Source organism: Megascapheus bottae, chromosome 19 (genome assembly GCF_031878675.1).
Source record: "Megascapheus bottae isolate mThoBot1 chromosome 19, mThoBot2.hap1, whole genome shotgun sequence".
Lineage (NCBI taxonomy): Eukaryota > Metazoa > Chordata > Mammalia > Rodentia > Geomyidae > Megascapheus > Megascapheus bottae.
In genome coordinates this window covers 46297097-46314634 of record NC_143527.1, presented here as the reverse complement: position 1 = coordinate 46314634, position 17538 = coordinate 46297097, and the positions used below count along the sequence as shown (strand labels likewise).

The window sequence follows — 17538 nt, the reverse complement described above, 5'->3', positions numbered from 1 at the left end:
TGGAAGATATTTATAACAAAATTTAAATACACATCAGACTGTTTAACCAATTTACCATCTATTACTTTGGGGTTTGTTCTGAAAAACACCAGCTCCTGCTCAGTATTTAACTCAGGCAGATGGACTCTGAACAAAGGCTTATCCAATTTCCCTGAAACAGATGTAAATCATCAATACAAACTCCTATCCCTGCTTCAGTTTTATCCATGGAGAAATAGATTCAGATGTAAGAACTGGACTAAAAGTAGGTCCTTCCAAAAATCGCTAAGGGGAAGGAAATGAAGAAAATGAGAGAGAGAGAAAGAGAGAGAGAGAGAGATAGGCAGACAGAGACAGAGAGAATTATTCTGGGACATATCTCAGAGTTGACCCATTAGAGGAGTAAGGAAGGTCGGATATTTTATGTAATAGCTCATATTCATTATTGTTTAAGGGCTGTCCTGGAGCATTAATGCCTAAGGGACTTCCAGATTGCCCCTTATGTAGGCTGAGCATGCTACTATGGGTAAAAAAAAATGTCCACAGGCAAAGAGTGACAGTAATTGGCAGAAAGAAGCAGCCACTTGTCCATAGGGAAATGACATGAAGAAGACATGTGGAGGGATGGCAACCGTGTTGGTTCACAAATAACTCAATTAGAGCATTCCTGTAAGAGGGTGCAAAAGCAGTGACTCTCCATGCAAGGGTCATGTGTGGAGTGAGGCACTAGTTACTCAGTTAAGTTAAAATCAGCTGAATTGAGGCATTATAATGACTGTATTGCTAGCTACCTGGGAGGTGGACTTTGGGAGAATGGTAGCTTGCAGCTATTCTGAGTATGTAGGTTTATGAGACCTCTTCTTTAATACATAGCTGACTGTGGAGACTTCTGCCTATCATCTTAGCACACGAGGCTAAGATGGAGAGGTTTGTGATTCCAGGACACTCTAGGCACATGGTAAGCAGGTTAGGCCCATGGTCCGTTTGCTCTCTGGAATACTTGTTCAACTCTGCTAGCCTGGAGTTAGCTGGAGATGACATGGATAATGAGTGCTTATGGCTTTGCTCCAATAACAATGTATTTGCAACAATAATAATAAAACAAGGTTGTGGGTAGATTTGGTCTGTAGGCCATTGTTTTTCACTGCTGATCTAGATAGGAGTTTTCGAAGTAGAAGTCCACTCAACACTTCTTTCTTTTCCTTAGTTAAAAACAATTCTTACTTTTATCTGGGTCACTGTATAACTACATACAGCTAAACTCTGATCAATCAAGTGGGAATATTTAGTGACAAATTCTGGAAAAAGATTTAAGAGAGAACAGGCAGGATAGATAAGGCCTTTGCCATCTTCCTATCTGGCTGCCTGTAACTCTGATCTGATGGTCGTGATGACGAGGGTGATCACCAATAGGAACGGTAATTAAGAACCCCAAGGGAGGCCACCCCTCTCGTGGCCCTTTCATTCCCTGCAATATGCTCCTCATCTACCCTGAGACAAGCTGGCCAACAGACATCCCAACTGGAGCCAAAAGGAAACAAAAAAAAGAAAGGGAAGGCAAGCAATTTCCTTCCAAGGACTTGTCCCAGAGGTTGTGAATGTTTCGATGACATTCTGTTGGAGGAAACGTAGTCACCTGGTCACATCTAGCTTCAGGAGAGGCTGAAATATTGGCACGGGCTGGGAAGCCAGGTGCCCACCTAGTTCTCATGCTACTATGAAGAATTAATGATGCTTTAAAAAAAAGAATTAGGGATGTTTAAATTTTATTTCCACACAAGGGACACACACACACACACACACACACACACACACACACACACACACACACACCAGGTCAAATCTGATATGCAATGAAGACAGCTCTGTCTACTACCATTTTACAACATAGCTGTGCAAACAATTTTAAAGATCCATGCTTGCTCCACGAAAGAGTATCTTAGTCAAACTACGTATGTGTCCATTCTAAAAGGTTCCTGCCCCGGCTATGCAGCTTTTCTGTCATTAGATACAGAAAAACAGAGTCTGTGGATAGTAATAAACTGGATGTTTAAAAATGGAGAAAATAGAAAACCTACTCTGAAGTGTAGCTGTGACCTAATATTTGAGCTCCAACTAATATGAATATAAATTGATCAAATGTCAAAGGAAATATGAGAACCCTTGGGTGCCTGAAAGTTTGGTTTAAAAAAATCCTCTCATCTGTTTTTATTATTCCCTTTGACCAACATATCAATGACACCTTAGTAGAGGATACAGGATAAACAGAGCCAAACATGCATGAACTGGGAAAAATGAAGACATGAGAAAAGCCACTTAGAGCATTTAATAGACAATACAACGTAAGGCAGGCACCAGTGCCTCACACATGTAATCCTTCCTAAGCAGGAAGCTGTGATATGAGGACTGCAGTTCGAAGCTAGCCAAGGATAAGGAAAGCCTATGAGACTCAGTTCCATGCCTTCTGCCCCCAACACCATTTTTTCTATTCTCCTGGCATCTCCCTGACTTCCTGGAAATGGCTTACTCATGTTTGTGCTCATTCATGCCCTGTCTCGTCTTTGTAATTTGACTGGCTGCCCTTTCCCCAGAGGGCATCCAGAAACTGACTGGCCTTTGGCATCTGTTCAGCTGAAATTCAGCTGAGAACTTTCCAGATGCAGCATTACCACTATCCTCTCTAGAAAGCTGTCATTTGGTGCTGGCAACACCTCAGGTCAGCTGTCCCGTGGCCTGCTTCTCAGCCGTTCCACTTTACTGGAGACCCAGGAACAGTAAAATGAAACCAGGAATCACTTCATCCCTTGCAGAACAGGTATTGGTCACCATTGGCCTCTGATCAGGATCTCAGATGCTCCAAGCATTGAATTGCAAGGACCCAGTGTAGTCTAACCCTTAACGTGAGGGCAGAGAGAGGACACTGTGCTGCAAGCCAGCAGAAGGCAGAGCCAGGTGCAGAAATCCCGGGAGCTTCAGTACTTACTTACAGGTACTTGTTTACCTTACTGCAATGCAATGAATCATCTAGATGAGGTAGGTGGCCTACTGCTCAGTTGTCCTCTAGCTTCATTAGCCTTTACAACCCCATTCTCCTGTTCCATGAGAGATGACAAATCAATGTTATTAACTGAAACTCTAAATGTCCAGTATATATAAATACACTGAAGTCAAGAATGTGGTGTAACTAAATTTGTATTTCTGCTGAGAAATGTTATCCACCTTCCTTTACCTCTGATAGCCCTGTTTTCTGGTGACCTCTCAACCTCAAACCAGGGTATAATTCCCTGCAGCCTCTGAAAGCTTCCTGTTCCATAACTCATTCTCACCTGGAGAAGAGGGCTGAGGAGCTCATTTCTAATGTGGTTAATAACAAGTCTTAATCCAGGCACACTGGTGGCTCATGCCTGGAATTCTACCTCCTCAGGAGTCTGAGATCTGAGAAGCAGGATTCAAAGTCAGTCTGGATAGAAAAGTTCATGAGATTCTTAGCTCCAATTAAAAACCCAGGAGAACCATGACATGAGAAAGGGTATCAATATTTGTGAAGTAATGTACCCTCTATCTGGTGAATATAATGTAACCCTTCTATTAATTACAATAAAAATATCTGAAAAAAAAAACAGGAGAAGAGGACTGCCTTAGTTGTTAGGACCCTAGCATTTGGGTGAAAAAAAAAACTAAGGAAAACTGTTCTGACCCTGAGTAAGCCCCAAGATTGCCACATACACACACCCCAAAATAGTAGTAATTCCTTATATATCATCATTAAAATGATGCTTCCAACAACTGCAAGTCATCCAGTGAAGGACATTCTCATGAGACAAGAAAGGACCCACCACCACTTAGTTTACCACACTGCTAAGGGTCACCAAGAAACACATTTGTACCCCCTCTCTGAAGGCCTGAGACTGGAAAGACCATTAGCATTCACCAGTGACTAATGTGAGGAACACACACACATACACACAGATTTAATTCTGGCCTCTTTAATAATGGTGGAAGAGCTGCTCTGCCAGCTCTGTAACTACAGGGATTTTCCAGGAAGAACCAGATAATAGAGTTCACCCACAGAGCTCACAAAGCTATCCTGGCTGCACAGCTTTGGAACTGAAAATGCTACAATCTCATCCCCAGGGTCTCCAATTTCCTGCTCCTCCCACGCTAGTCTTCCACCCACCACCACTCACACACCATACCATCTCACACTCCACAGGTTCCAGTCTCAGTAAATAGGCTTGAACTATCAAAGGGAATTGAAGATGGGCAGGTACAGGAAATTTGAGTCATGTTGGAGTGATACCCTTTTGTTAACATGGCTACCTGTATCAAGTCAGTGGCAGAGCATCCAGAATACCCTTGATTTGGTCTGTAGAGGCCAGCAATATTATTGCAGAAGGATCAACCCTCAACTACATGGAAATCTTTCTGAAATGTTTCTAAGAAAAAGGTGAGCTGAATGACAGGGATGTTCTGATGCACCTCTCTTTCATCGTACTATGTATTGTAGGTCATTAGGGGAAAGTGTTTCCTTCCTTCATTCATTCATAAAGTGTGAGCAAGGAATGACATCATCCCATCTGTAAGGAAATGGAAAGACTTGGAAAAAAATCATATTAAGTGAAGTAAGTCAGACCCAAAGAAAAATAAGCTCCATGGTTTCCCTCAGTTGTAACAATTAGACAGGCTTTCAAAGACTTAAAGAGAGTCTTCTCTGAAGAAGAAACAAAAATGGCCTAGAGACACAGGAAGAAATGCTCGACATCTCTGATCATAAAAGAAATGCAAATCAAAACATCTCTAAGATTCCACCTCACTCCAGTTAGAATGGCCAGGATCAAGAAAACTAATAACAACAGATGCTGGAGGGGATATGGCCAGGAGGGATCACTACTACACTGTTGGTGGGAGTGGAAAGCAGTATGGCAGTTCCTCAAAAGACTAAACATAGAGCTCCCCTATAACCCAGCAATCCCAGTACTTGGCATTTACCCAACCATCCAGAAACAAGGGCATACTAAATCCAATAGCACAATGATGTTCATTGCAGCAGTATTTACCATAGCAAAGATATGGAACCAACCCAGATATCCCTCAGTTGATGAGTAGCTCAACAAGATGTGGTATTTATGCACAATGGAATTCTATGCTGCTGTCAGAAAGAACGACATCGACCCATTTGTAAGGAAATGGAAAGACTTAGAAAAAATCCCATTAAGTGAAGTAAGCCAGACACCAAGGAACACAGGCCCAATAGTCTCCCTCATTTGTCATAATCAGTAGAAACCTTGGGCTCTCCTAGCAGAGATTTAAAATAGAACAAAATGTAGAGACACTAGGCCAAATCTATATTGGAGAAAAGGATTGTATAACATTGGCATTACTCCTGATGAAACATAACGCGACTGACACACGACATTGTGCCTGGGCCCAGGACCACAGTGCACATATGACACAACAGGGCAAATAAGCCACACTCTGCAGTCTCTGGAGACATGGGTGCCAGTGGGAGGTGTGTGTCACTGATTCTCACAGTGTACCCCTCTGTAGGGAATGTTGGTTGTGGGGGAGACTGGGCCTGTGTAGGGACATAAGAAGTATCTGTCCTTTTCTTTTAATTTTACTGTGAACTTAAAACTGCTGCAAAGTATTCAATTCTGAGCTGGGCACTAATGGCTCCTGCCTCTCATCCTAAACTACTCAGGAGCCTGAGATCTGAGGATTCAAGGTCAAAGCCAGCCCACGCAGAAAAGTCCCTAAAACTCTTATCTCCTGTTAACAAGCAAAAACCCAGAAGTGAAGCTGTGGATCAAGTGGTAGCAGGCCAACCTGTGGGACCAAGTGAGTGGCCCTGGCTGGGACAGGCAGGTAGGAGGAGGCTGGGGAGTCTTGCATTGGGTTGGTGAGGTGCGCCGCCTACTGGATGGTAATGGAATAAGGTACTATGGAACTAGCACTGGAGAAATAAACACCTTTATGCATCTCAGCTTATCTGTATCATTATTGTGCTCCCTACACAGCCTTAAGCAAAAATGCTAGTGGACATGCCAAGACCCTGAGTTCAAGCTCCACTACCAGCGTACGCATGCATGTGCACACACACACACACACACACACACACACACACACACACGTGCGATATCCCTCTGTACATGACCTTAATAATAACAACAAAAAAAATGTTTAAAAGCCAAATGAAAGCTCTAGCCCTGAGTTTAAGCCCTAGTACCAGAATAAAGTAGTAAGATAATCAAGCTCTTTGAATAAACTCAAACCATCTTTGTGGCCTGACAGTAGGCCCAAACTTCTTAAGCAACACAAAAGTAACAACCATTAAAAAAAGAAGGAATGGGGGTGGGGGCAGTGAAATGGGGACCAAAAATGAGAAAGGGTATCCATGTCTGTGAAGTAATGCACCTTCTATCTGGTGAATATAATGTAACCCTTCTATTAATTGTAATAAAAATATGAAAAAAGAAAGAAAAAGACAACAATCATTCATTATATGGCTTTTGTTTCAATATCCTGGAGGTCCTTTCAATTAGCTTCACATTCTATGGCCTTATGTATCAAGATTTTGCTCTATTGCAGATCTCTGCTAGGAGAGCCCAAGGTTTCTACTGATTATGACGAATGAGGGAAACCATTGAGCCTAAGTTCCTTTGAGTCTAGCTTACTTCACTTAATATGATTTTTTCTAAGTCTTTCCATCTGCATTTCTGAAACTCTAACACCATACAGTCATTTGCTTCCTTCTGAAACATATCCCTTGAAGGAAGATGTATATCTTCCTTGTGCTGATATACACCTTCATAAAATTTAAGTAATGACAACTTATTTTTCACAGAATTTCCAACAATCAATGTCAAATGTCAAATGTAAGGCTGGATTTATTGGTCTAAAAGCATTCTGCTCTAGAAAACTAAAAGTGGACCAAAGTAAAAAAAAAAAATTACTCCCGTGATGCCAAAATGCTGTGTTGATATATTGACCAGTTTTCTGAAAAACAGGGTATTTGACAACACAACAGTATTTATTTTATTTTTCACTTACATTTAAAGTAAGTAAACCTAGTGTCTACTCTCAAAATAGTCAAATAATTATCATCCTAAAAGAACCCAGAACTTTATTGCAAATATCTTTTCTGAAATTCTCTAATTATTATACATTTGGAAGTGAGTACATAGCATTTTCAAGGCAATTATACACATTAAATGGTAAATAAAAATTAACATTAAATAAACCTAACCCTACCAGTTGTTACTGTATGCATTTATTTGAAATAGGGAAGAAAGGGGGAAAAACAAGATGACTTGGAGGGGGTTGGGGAGCAAAAGAGGGAGAAAAGTATGAGAAGAGGTATCAAAATTCAAAAAGTAATATACCCACTACCTGCCGGGCATACCTGTAACGCCTCAATACATTACCCCATCCCAACCATTTTTTTTTGGATTCATTCTTTTTTTTCAGTTTTTTTTTATTGTAATTAGTAAAAGGGTTACATGATATTTGCCAGATAGAAGGTGCATTAAATCACATACATTGATACCCTTTCACATGTCTTGGTACCCATTTCCCTCCCCCCCACACCCCCCACTCGTCTTGGTTTTCCCCCCTTCCCTATCAAATTTCAAATATGCAAATACAAGTAAATTCAATATATCAGATAACAAAGTGAGATACTATACCAATATGAGATAACCAAGGGACAGCAAAGGAGATAAGAGACAACATAGTACATTAAGGATAACATTTTTTTTTTAAGTCTACCCCTAAGGCAAAGTAAAGCCCCACCAAAGTTCTAAATCCAATCACCAAACACTTAGTTCTTAATCCAAGTATCTTATATACATTACACATATTCTTTAAAGAAAACTTCCACCTAAAATAAAGCCCAGATACAGAAAAGCACACATAAGACGTATTCGGCTTAATGCATTACACAAAGGCCAACTCCACTGGACCACAACTAGGTTAAAAAACAAACGGTGGAAAAACAAAAACACCCTGCCACTTCAGAAACAACATAGCAATCACAGCCTTCTTCTTCCTAACCTATCTTTTAATGAAATAAGTTTCCTGCAGATTTTTTTTCTTAATGTAGTCTTGCCACCCAAGTTTGCATTCCAAGACAGCAAACATTTAACTTATAAAGGCATAATTTCATTGAAATTGTATCTCTTAACAGACAGATGTATATTCCTAGACAGCAAATCGTAACGATGCTTTTCAAAATGTTTTACAAGGCTTCTTTCTTAATTGGACTAATAAGGGATGTTCACGGAACTGATTGACTAGATTAAGACCTAAATATATTTGTGTGGGTTTTTTTGCTAGGGCTTGAATTCAGGGCAAGGTCTCACTTGGCTTTTTCACTCAAGACTAGTGTTCTACCTTTTGAACCATGCCTCCACTTCTTGCTTTTACTGGTTAACTGGAGATAAGAGTCTGCTCAGAATTTCCTGCCTTGGCTGGCTTTGAACTCTGATCCTCAGGTCTCATCCTTCTGACTAGCTAGGACCAAAGGCTTACACCACCAGTGCCCAACGTAAGAGCTAATTATATTTTTAAGGAAAAAAATGACTCATATAAAAAGTATGTGTAACTTAAGATCCACGAAAATGAACCATGAATAAACAAGTTGGATTGGTAATAAGTATCTTATTCAGTCACTGCTTTTCTTTTAGTATATTTATTCTTTTACTACTACATATAATAAGATACAAATTCATTTATATAAACACTGATTTTTTTTCAGTTTCAGGATTCCTGAACTAGACATTTTCCCCCAACAATGTATTAATATCATATATACTCTAACCATAAGACAAATTCCACCTATCCCAGGAAGACAAATAAACGCTGTAATTTCACTTTCGGTCAAACAGAAAGGAGTCAATTTTGTGGTTTATGAAGGCAGCAAAACTAACTGGAAAATTAAAGCTATTATAACATTACGGTAGTTATAACTAAGTACATATTTTAGGAGCCCTTTCATCTTTTATCCTTGAAACATATATATGAACAGTCTTGTGTTTACGATTGCGACCAAAAGCAATTGGTTGGGGTTTTATTTTTTTTCTAAATTTAGGACCCTCTGTGTCCTCAACAAGCATATCAATTTTTCACTGAGGTTCAGCTAGTGTCTAAAAATTCTGATAAAACTAAATGTTGATATGGCAGGGTTCGCACATAATTTTTTTTAAAAAAATTGACCTTGGTGAGATGTAACTTTGTCTCAAAGTATAATGTACGAATGTATGTGAAGAACAGAGGAACCCTGGCTTCTAGTTCAAGACATTCCTTTATTATCTATTCCACTCAAAATGTTTCCTGTCTGCTGTGTGCCAAGGCCCTGTGTTGGTTGATATCCTAGATTTAATACGTGTTTTCTTGCAAATGTAGTCACATGCCCACATTGAGCAGTATTTTCCTAAGTGTGTAATTTAACTCTTAGGAAGTGAATGGTATAAACACTTGGAGCACCACCATGCACGTCTATACGACCACGGCCTACATTCTTGAAATTACCTATGACAACCTCCCCATCAGCAGACGAACTAAACGGCATGCATGTGCTAGCTTCAGTGCTACCAGAAGACTTTTCACTGAGCAGCTTACAAGGTGACCAGCCTGCACGTCATTCCATGACTGGTTCCATGGATTTTGAGACAATAACCCAGGCTGAACTGCGCCGCGTCCACTCCACTCACAACACACACACTAAAGCAATCCCTCCACACCAGACAAGATTTTCCAGGAGCTCCTTACAACACCTCTGCCCAATAAAGCAAAAGCTGGAAGCGATTACCAAGAAGAAAATACACACACACACACACTTTTAACACAAAATTCCCTGGAGCCCATGTGGACGACATGGAACGCAAGGGGAGGCGGCTGAGCGGGCCAGTGCCGCTCCAGTGGCCGCGGAAGGGTGGATCTCCCCACCCCCAGGCAAAACAAAGGAATCAAAGGAACACTTGACACAGGTGGCGGTTTTCTATCCAACCCGCCGCCCGGAGCTCCCCCCACCCCCGCTCGTCCCCGTGCCCAGGTCCTCCCAGCCCGGCTCCGCGGCCCCTGAGCTCGGTGGCCCGCGGACCTCCGTCCACTCTCCAGGGCAGAAAGGAGCCGCTGCCCGCGACCCCTGATCGGGCTCGGGGATCCGAATGAAGGCTCAACGCCCCCCACTCACACCACACATTGCCCACCCAACCTCCCTCCCCCACCCACACAGCTCGTCGGGGGCGGGGTGGGCACACAACGCCCCGGAGGACGCTGGTGGGGACCGGGAAGCCCGGGGTGGGGCGGGGACCGCGTCCGCGGCGAGCAGGGAGCGCGGGCAGAAGACACGCGCCCGCCGGGCCGGGGAGGGGAGAAGTTTCTCCCCAACTTCTCGACTCCGGGCCGGTGGAGAGCGGCGATCAAGGAGTCGCCTTCCCGGAGCAGGGCGCCCGGGCCCAGCGCCGCCGGGAGCGGGGTCGGCTGTCCCCGCCCGCGGGGCCGCGCCAGGGTCCTTACCTGCCCTCCAGCTGCGCTCGCTCGGGTCGCTGTGGCCGAGGCTCCAGCCGGGACAGAGAGGGGGCAGCGGGTGGAGCAGAAGCCTGACTTCAGGAGGAGGGAATTCCCGGGCTCCCCCACCCCGCGACTCCCAGACCACGCCCCTTCCCGGGCCACGCCCCTTGCGCCCTCCGCGGGGGCGGGGCGGGGTCTGAGGCTTCCTGTGCCGGGCCTGGCTCACCAGGACACCTGGGGTGCTGCAGGCCTCCAGCGCCTTCCGGCCTCGGCCCCCTTGCGCTTCCAGCTCTTCCTTGGGCCTCCTGCTCCGCTGAGCTCCGGGCCTCTTGCTGGTAATAGAATTATAGAGCTCTTTGCCTCTGAAATTCGTCTATTTAAGACCAAAAAGAGAAGAGTGAGTTGTACAAAAATGTAAAAAAAAAAAGTCCACATTTTATAATAGTGTCTCTTTCATTTTAGAAAATGGAAAAATCGTTTCAGGTAACCTTCTTTCTTTTTATATTTCTAACAAATGATAGGGACCACAAGCTGCTTATCGAAATCCATTTTCTTGCTTTCCTAGCCACACCTACTGATGGCCTAGATGTGGCTGTGGGGCTGAATTTAGCCGATGAAAAAGGGGTATCTGATCCATCAAAAAAAAAAAAAAACAGTGCAGGGCGTGAGAGCTTACACCTGGAATCCTAGCTACTCAGGAGGCTGAGCTCTGGGGATCACAGTTCGAAGCCAGCTAGGGCAAAATGTCCATGAGATTCTTATTCCCAATGAACAATTCAAAACCTGGAAGTGGTGCTGTGTTGGTTGTGGGGCTTGAACTTAGAACCTGAGAACTGTCCCTGAGTCTCTTTGTGCCCATGTCTAGCGCTCTACCATGTTGAGCCACTGCATTATTTCTGATTTTTTCTGGTGGTTAAATGGAAAGAATCTCACAGACTTTTCTGTCTGGGCAGGCTGGCTTTGAGTAGTGATCCTGAGTAGCTAGGATTTCAGGTGAGAGCCACCTGGCTTTAAAATTAAAAAAAAAAAAAAAAGAACAGTAATCTCCTTATGCTGCTCAGACTGATCTTGAACTCATAACTCAAGTCATCCTTCTGCCTGAGTATGTGGGACAAAGATGCATTCCACAGTACTTAGCCAGGTTGTTTTGTTTTTTTATGAGGGGGTTGTTGCATTGAAACAGCTAATGATTCAATAATTCGTGCTAGGCAAGCATTCTACCACTAGGCTAAACTCCCGGCCTCTTTTATTCTTACTCTTATCATGGGATACTGCTCTCTAATGTTGTAACAATGGGTATATCACGGAGATAGAAATTCCACCAACATTCGTCAGGTTTGAGTTCATTCTAGAGCAAGTAGACTTCACAAAATATTTATAGAACATGCCATCCAACAGCAAAGGACAGATTAAAGGTTAAGTATCAATAAATGTTTTTAAAATTGAAGTCATGCTTTTCAGAGCATAATGGAATAAAGCTAAAGATCCAAGAACAAGAATAGTAGAAAATACACAAATGTGTGGCTAACTGAAAACAGTAAAAGCTCTTTTTAGCCCAGTGTTGGTGGCTCATGCCTATAATCCTAGCTACTAAGGAGGCTGGGACTGGAGGATCTCAGTTCAAAGCCAGCCTGTGCTGGAAAGTGCATGAGACTTTAAAAGTCCTGAAAAGGCTAGACAAAATGGAATCGCACATAAAATCTAAAAGGGGGGGGGAAGATGAATCAAGAAGAAATAGAAAATTGAGCCAGGTGTGGTGGCTCATGGTTGTAATCCTACCTACTAAGGAGGTTGAGATCTGAGGATTGAAGTTCAAAGCCAGCCCAGGCACTAAAGACCATGAGACTCTTATCTCCAATTAATCACAACAAAAAATGGAAGTGGCACTATGGCTTGAGGGCTAGGGTAGTAGCCTTGAACTGATGAGCTCAGGGACAGTGCCCAGGCCCAGAGTTCAAGCCCCACAACTGACAAAAAAGAAGAGGAAGAGAAAGAAGAAGAAGAAGAAGAAGAAGAAGAAGAAGAAGAAGAAGAAGAAGAAGAAGAAGAAGAAGAAGACGACGACATACTAATAACCTGTAATAGATACAGCAGTAATTAAAAATCTTCCACTTAAAAATAGTATCATGATAGATCTATAGCTACATTCTACAACACATTTTTAAAAGAATTACAGTTATTCTCTATTCCACAAAAAAAGAAAACGAAAATAACTCTGCCTCTATTCTGATAAGCCATTAATATTCTTATAAAGCAGGTAAGCATTCAATTTATTTTTTTAAGAAAAGGAAAACTAAAGACCAATACTTGATGAACACAAATGCAAAATTTCTCCACAAAATACTAGCACACTTAATTCAAGAGTGCACCCACCCCCCTAAAAAAAAAAAAACGCATCCTCAGCTCACACCTGTAATCCTAACTGCCCACAAGATCTGAAGATCATGGTTCGAAGCCAGCCTAGACAGGAATGTCTGTGAGACTCCAATAAACTACTAAAAAATCCAGAAGTTGAGCTGTGGTTCAAGTGGTAGAGTGCTAGCCTTGAGCAAAAAATAAATAAAAATGCTCAGGGATAGCATGCAGGTCCCCAGCTCAAGCCCCAGGAGCAACACACACACACACACACACACACACACACACACACACACACACACACACACACACACACACACACACACACACACACAGAGCACTATCAAGAGATGCACATAGATGGTTTAAAAATGGCTTAATAATTGGCTTAGTGGCTTAATCCAATACATTCATAGGATGAAGATAAACACATTGTGATTGATGGTGATTGAGTGCCAGAGGCCTGTCATCCTAGCTGTCCAGGAGACTGAGATGCGAGGATCCTAGTTCAAAGCCAGCCCATGCAGGGGAGTCCATGAGACTCCACTTAACCACCAAAACCCAGGAATGGGAGCTATGGCTCCAGTGGTAGAGTGCTAGCCTTCAGTACATACGCTCAGGAATCAGGCCTAGGGCCCAAGTTCAATCCCCAGGACCCTACACAAAAGAAAACAGCAACAATAATAGTAATAATATACTAAATGGGGAAGGATATCTGATTTCTCCAGTCGCAAAGCAGTGTTGGAAGCATTAGGAAAAGCAATTAAGTGGAAGAGAAAAAAAAAATTGAGGACATCCAACCTGGGTCCGTGTTTTGGAAGTTTTTAGTTGGGAGGAAAATAGAGTCACAGGTAGAAGAAAAACAAGGGGATAGGGAGACCATGTTAAATAAAAACTATTAAATTGGGAGCTGGGAAGGTGGCTTAGTGGTAGAGTACTTCCTTAACATGCATGAAGCACCGGGTTCAATTCCTCAGTACCACATAAGTGGAAAAAGCAGAAAGTGGAGCTGTGGCTCAAGTAGTAAAGTGTTAGCCTTGAGTAAAAAGAAGCTCAGGGACAGTACCTAGGCCCTGAGTTCAAGCCCCAAGACTGGCAGCTTCTGAGAGGTAGGGAGGGGTTATTAGTTGAAAAGGAAGTATCTAAGTCCTTATTTAGTTGTGTCTCTTTCTCTCTGACCATTCCTATATTAACCAACTAATCACTCCAAGCCAACAACACATCCCAGTTTCAATGACCAGAGGCCTTAAAGTTAAGCCCCGCTAGGAAAAAAAAAATGTTATGTTATTGACTCAAATTAGGATATGTAAGTATTACAAGCCATCTTTGCCCCTGGCAAGCCAACATTTCTGAACCCAGAGTTCTGTTATTCATTCCTAGCTGAACTTGAATCTTCTAGGGCACCTGAGGTAGAATGGCTTTCGGCCCTGCTACCACTCTTCCCTGCTTGATGCTAATTGCATGTGACTCCTTGAATTAAGAAGACACCATTAAAAGTGCATTAAGTTTAATTATGCCAGCAGCATCGGGCAGGGAGGGAGAGGTGCAGCTTAATGCAGAATACATAATTAGGTAAGATCCAATCTATTAGATTCTTATTTGTTGGGAAAATGAGTTTCATCTGTGTCACCACAAGAAGCGGCTAAAAGGCCCCAGTGGCAAGCGAAGGTCTTTCTACCACCCAGAAGATTTGGTGATAGGTAACTGCTTTGATGTCCTGACTCAACAATGATATCAATTTCTGTAAATGAGCCATGAGGATAGACTTCCAGATTCCAGAGGAGGGACACCCAGCCACCATCTGTTCCTTGTTTACTATGACAAAAGGCCCGGAATAAGCCAGGCACTGGTGGTTTACACCTATAATCCTAGATACTCAAGAGGCTAAGATCTGAGGATGGTGGTTCGAAACCAGCCTGGGCAGGAAAGTCTGAGAGACTCTTATTTCCAATGAACCACCAAAAGAACTGGAGGTGGCTCAAGTAGTAGAATGCTAGCCTTGAGCTGAAGAGTTCAGGGACAGCACACAGGCCCAGAGTTCAAGCCCCTGACCAATCAAAAGAAAAAAAAAAAAAGAATGAACGGGGGGAAAAAATAGGTATAATTCAGATGGAAAAAATGGCTAACTTACCAAAAAGACTTTAAATAGATAGATAGATAGATAGATAGATAGATAGATAGATAGATAGATTCACCTAAGGTAAAATGAATTGGGTGTCACATCAAAGGATATTAACTCCACCTCTTGGTAATTAATAGAGCATCTAGACCAGAGCATCAGTTCACACATAACTTATTCTAACAACACAGCCAACCACATTAATTATGTTGAAAGCTCTTCACACAATGGCTACAGAACACGCAAGGCATTTGAAGTGCAGTTAAAAAAAAATCTCAATTAACATTGAAAAAAAAAAATCTCAGAGATAGACCACAATCTGGGTCATAAGGCAAGTGCAAACAAATTCAGACACAAATAAGATCATATATGATACATTCTCTGACTGCGTCGGTATTAATTTGGAAAGTGTGAACATGTATTACCTAGAAAACGCTTGAACATTCTGAAAGTAAGCATCACTCTTCTAAGTGACTTCTGAGATCGAGAAGAATACAATGTAAAAAGAAATAAAATTTAACTTATGAAGAGGGTAAGTGGGAGAAAACGGGGGGAAGAGCAAGGGGAGAAATTTCATTGCATATACCACAAAATTGAAGAAAAATAAGGAAAAATAAGGGAAGGGGTGTGTCCAGTGAGTGTGAAATGTTGAATGAGCAACACACCTCATAACATAGAAGCATAAATAAGTCAATGCTCACAGCTCACGCCTGTAATCCTAGCTACTCAGGAAGCTGAGATGTGAGGATTGTGGTTCAAAGTCAGCTAGGGTAGGAAAGTCTGTGAGACTTTTATCTTCAGTACACTACTCAGAAAGAGCCAGAAGTGGTGCTATAGGTCATGTGATAGAGCGCTAGTCTTGAGCACAATAAAACCTTATAGGGCCCAGGTCCTGAGTGCAAGCCCCCAGACCAGGAAAAGGAATAAAAGAAACATAAATATAAATAGCTGTGTTACGTGGCAAAAAAGAAAAAAATCAATGGATATCCTACAAAATTGAGAAAAGTAAGAGAAGGGGTGGGGTAAGACTGGTGGGTGAGAATGTTGAAAGGAATAACATTGATTAAGATGCACTAATTCATCACCTGCTTTGTTGAGTAGCAACTCCTCTATACAACTAAAGACAAATAAAAAAAGTTATTCTTTAAAAGTTGGAAAAATAGAATTTTAGAATTTTATGGAAGAACAAGTCATGAAAAATACAACATAACTGAACTTTGTGCAATTCCTACCAAGATAAATTTGTGGTTTCAAATGCTTATGTTAGAAGAGAAAAAAGGTGTACAGTTATAATCAAAACTTACCATTTAAATTGAAAATTACCAGGATGCAATTACACAGATAAGAACAGAAGGCAATGTACTTTGTTAAAATACAGAGACTAGAGAACTAAACAGAGCCAAAGCTATTTTTTATGAAAAGTGAAACTACCAAACACTTATCATAATAATACAGAGAGAAACAGAACACAATGATTTATATTTTTAAAAAAGTACACAGAACTCATCTCCTCATATTGTGCAGATACTAAAAAAAAAAAACCACAATAGGCAGGCACTAGTGGCTCACACCTAGAATCCTAACTACTCAAGGAGCTGAGATCTGAGGATCATCGGTTAAAGCCAGCCCAGGCGTGAAAACCCTAGCCTTGAGCAAAAAGAGCTCAGAGACAGCGCCTAAGCCCTGAGTTCAAGTCCCAAGACCAACACACACACACACACACACACACACACACACACACACACACACACACACACACACGTCTTTATAAGATTAGAATATTTCCTCAGTCTGGTTGAGAATACCTATAAAAATCTAATTAATACCATGGTATTCATACACTTGAAAGATATGTAGTAGTACTGAAGGAGTTGAATAGAATTATATCTCTATATCCAGATTCCAGGAGAATGCGTAATTATAGGTAAATATTAAGCCATTTTATATGACAGACTTGAGCACTAACACATTAGTATTTGTGGTAGAGATGCCATAAACCAATGTCCTCAAAAAGCCCCCAAAGAATGCTGCACTTCTAACCTAAGACGGAGGGGGGAAAAAAAGGAAAAAGAAAAGGGTGTTTGTTTTTACAATATTAATTCAACATGTTTTTTCTTTCCTTTTTTTGTCTGTTGTGGGGCTTAAACTCTGGGCCTGGGCACTGTCCCTGAGCTCTTTAGCTCAAGGCTAGAGCTCTACCACTTCCTCAGTGCCACTTCCAGTTTTCTGGTAGTTATTTGGAGATAAGATTCTTATGGACTTTTCCTGGGTTGGCTTTGAACCATGATCCTCAGATCTCAGCCTCCTGAGTAGCTAGGATTAGAGGTGTGAGCCACCATCCCATGTAATTTTTCCAATAAAGGGTGTTCAAATAACCAGATACCTAAGAGACTTTTTTTAAAAAAAAAAAAAACCTTCTCTCTCTTCTTCATATCATACTTCAACATCAACTCAACAGAAAACAAACTGCAAAGTTTCTAGAACACTTATTTTCATGAGTTGAGGTAAATGAAGATAAATAAGTTATTGTGAAGTGATGAATTCATCAACATTAGAAAAGAAATTCTAAAACT

General features: G+C 41.7%; 1 protein-coding gene across 5 annotated transcripts in view; it reads right to left on the bottom strand.

Annotated features, from left to right (window-relative positions):
• The window catches only part of LOC150049971 (uncharacterized), a 47779-nt gene that overhangs the window by 4396 nt on the left and 25845 nt on the right, over positions 1-17538 (bottom strand). Inside the window, exon 4 of one of the 5 annotated variants that reach the window (XM_090353508.1) lies at positions 23-151. The exons of 3 other annotated variants lie outside the window; for them this stretch is intronic. The gene's annotated coding sequence lies outside the window, so the exon portion shown is untranslated. Of the gene's footprint in view, positions 1-22; positions 152-3122; positions 3415-17538 lie in introns of those variants that run through there. One more of the 5 variants, XR_016538848.1, reaches the window with a different exon arrangement.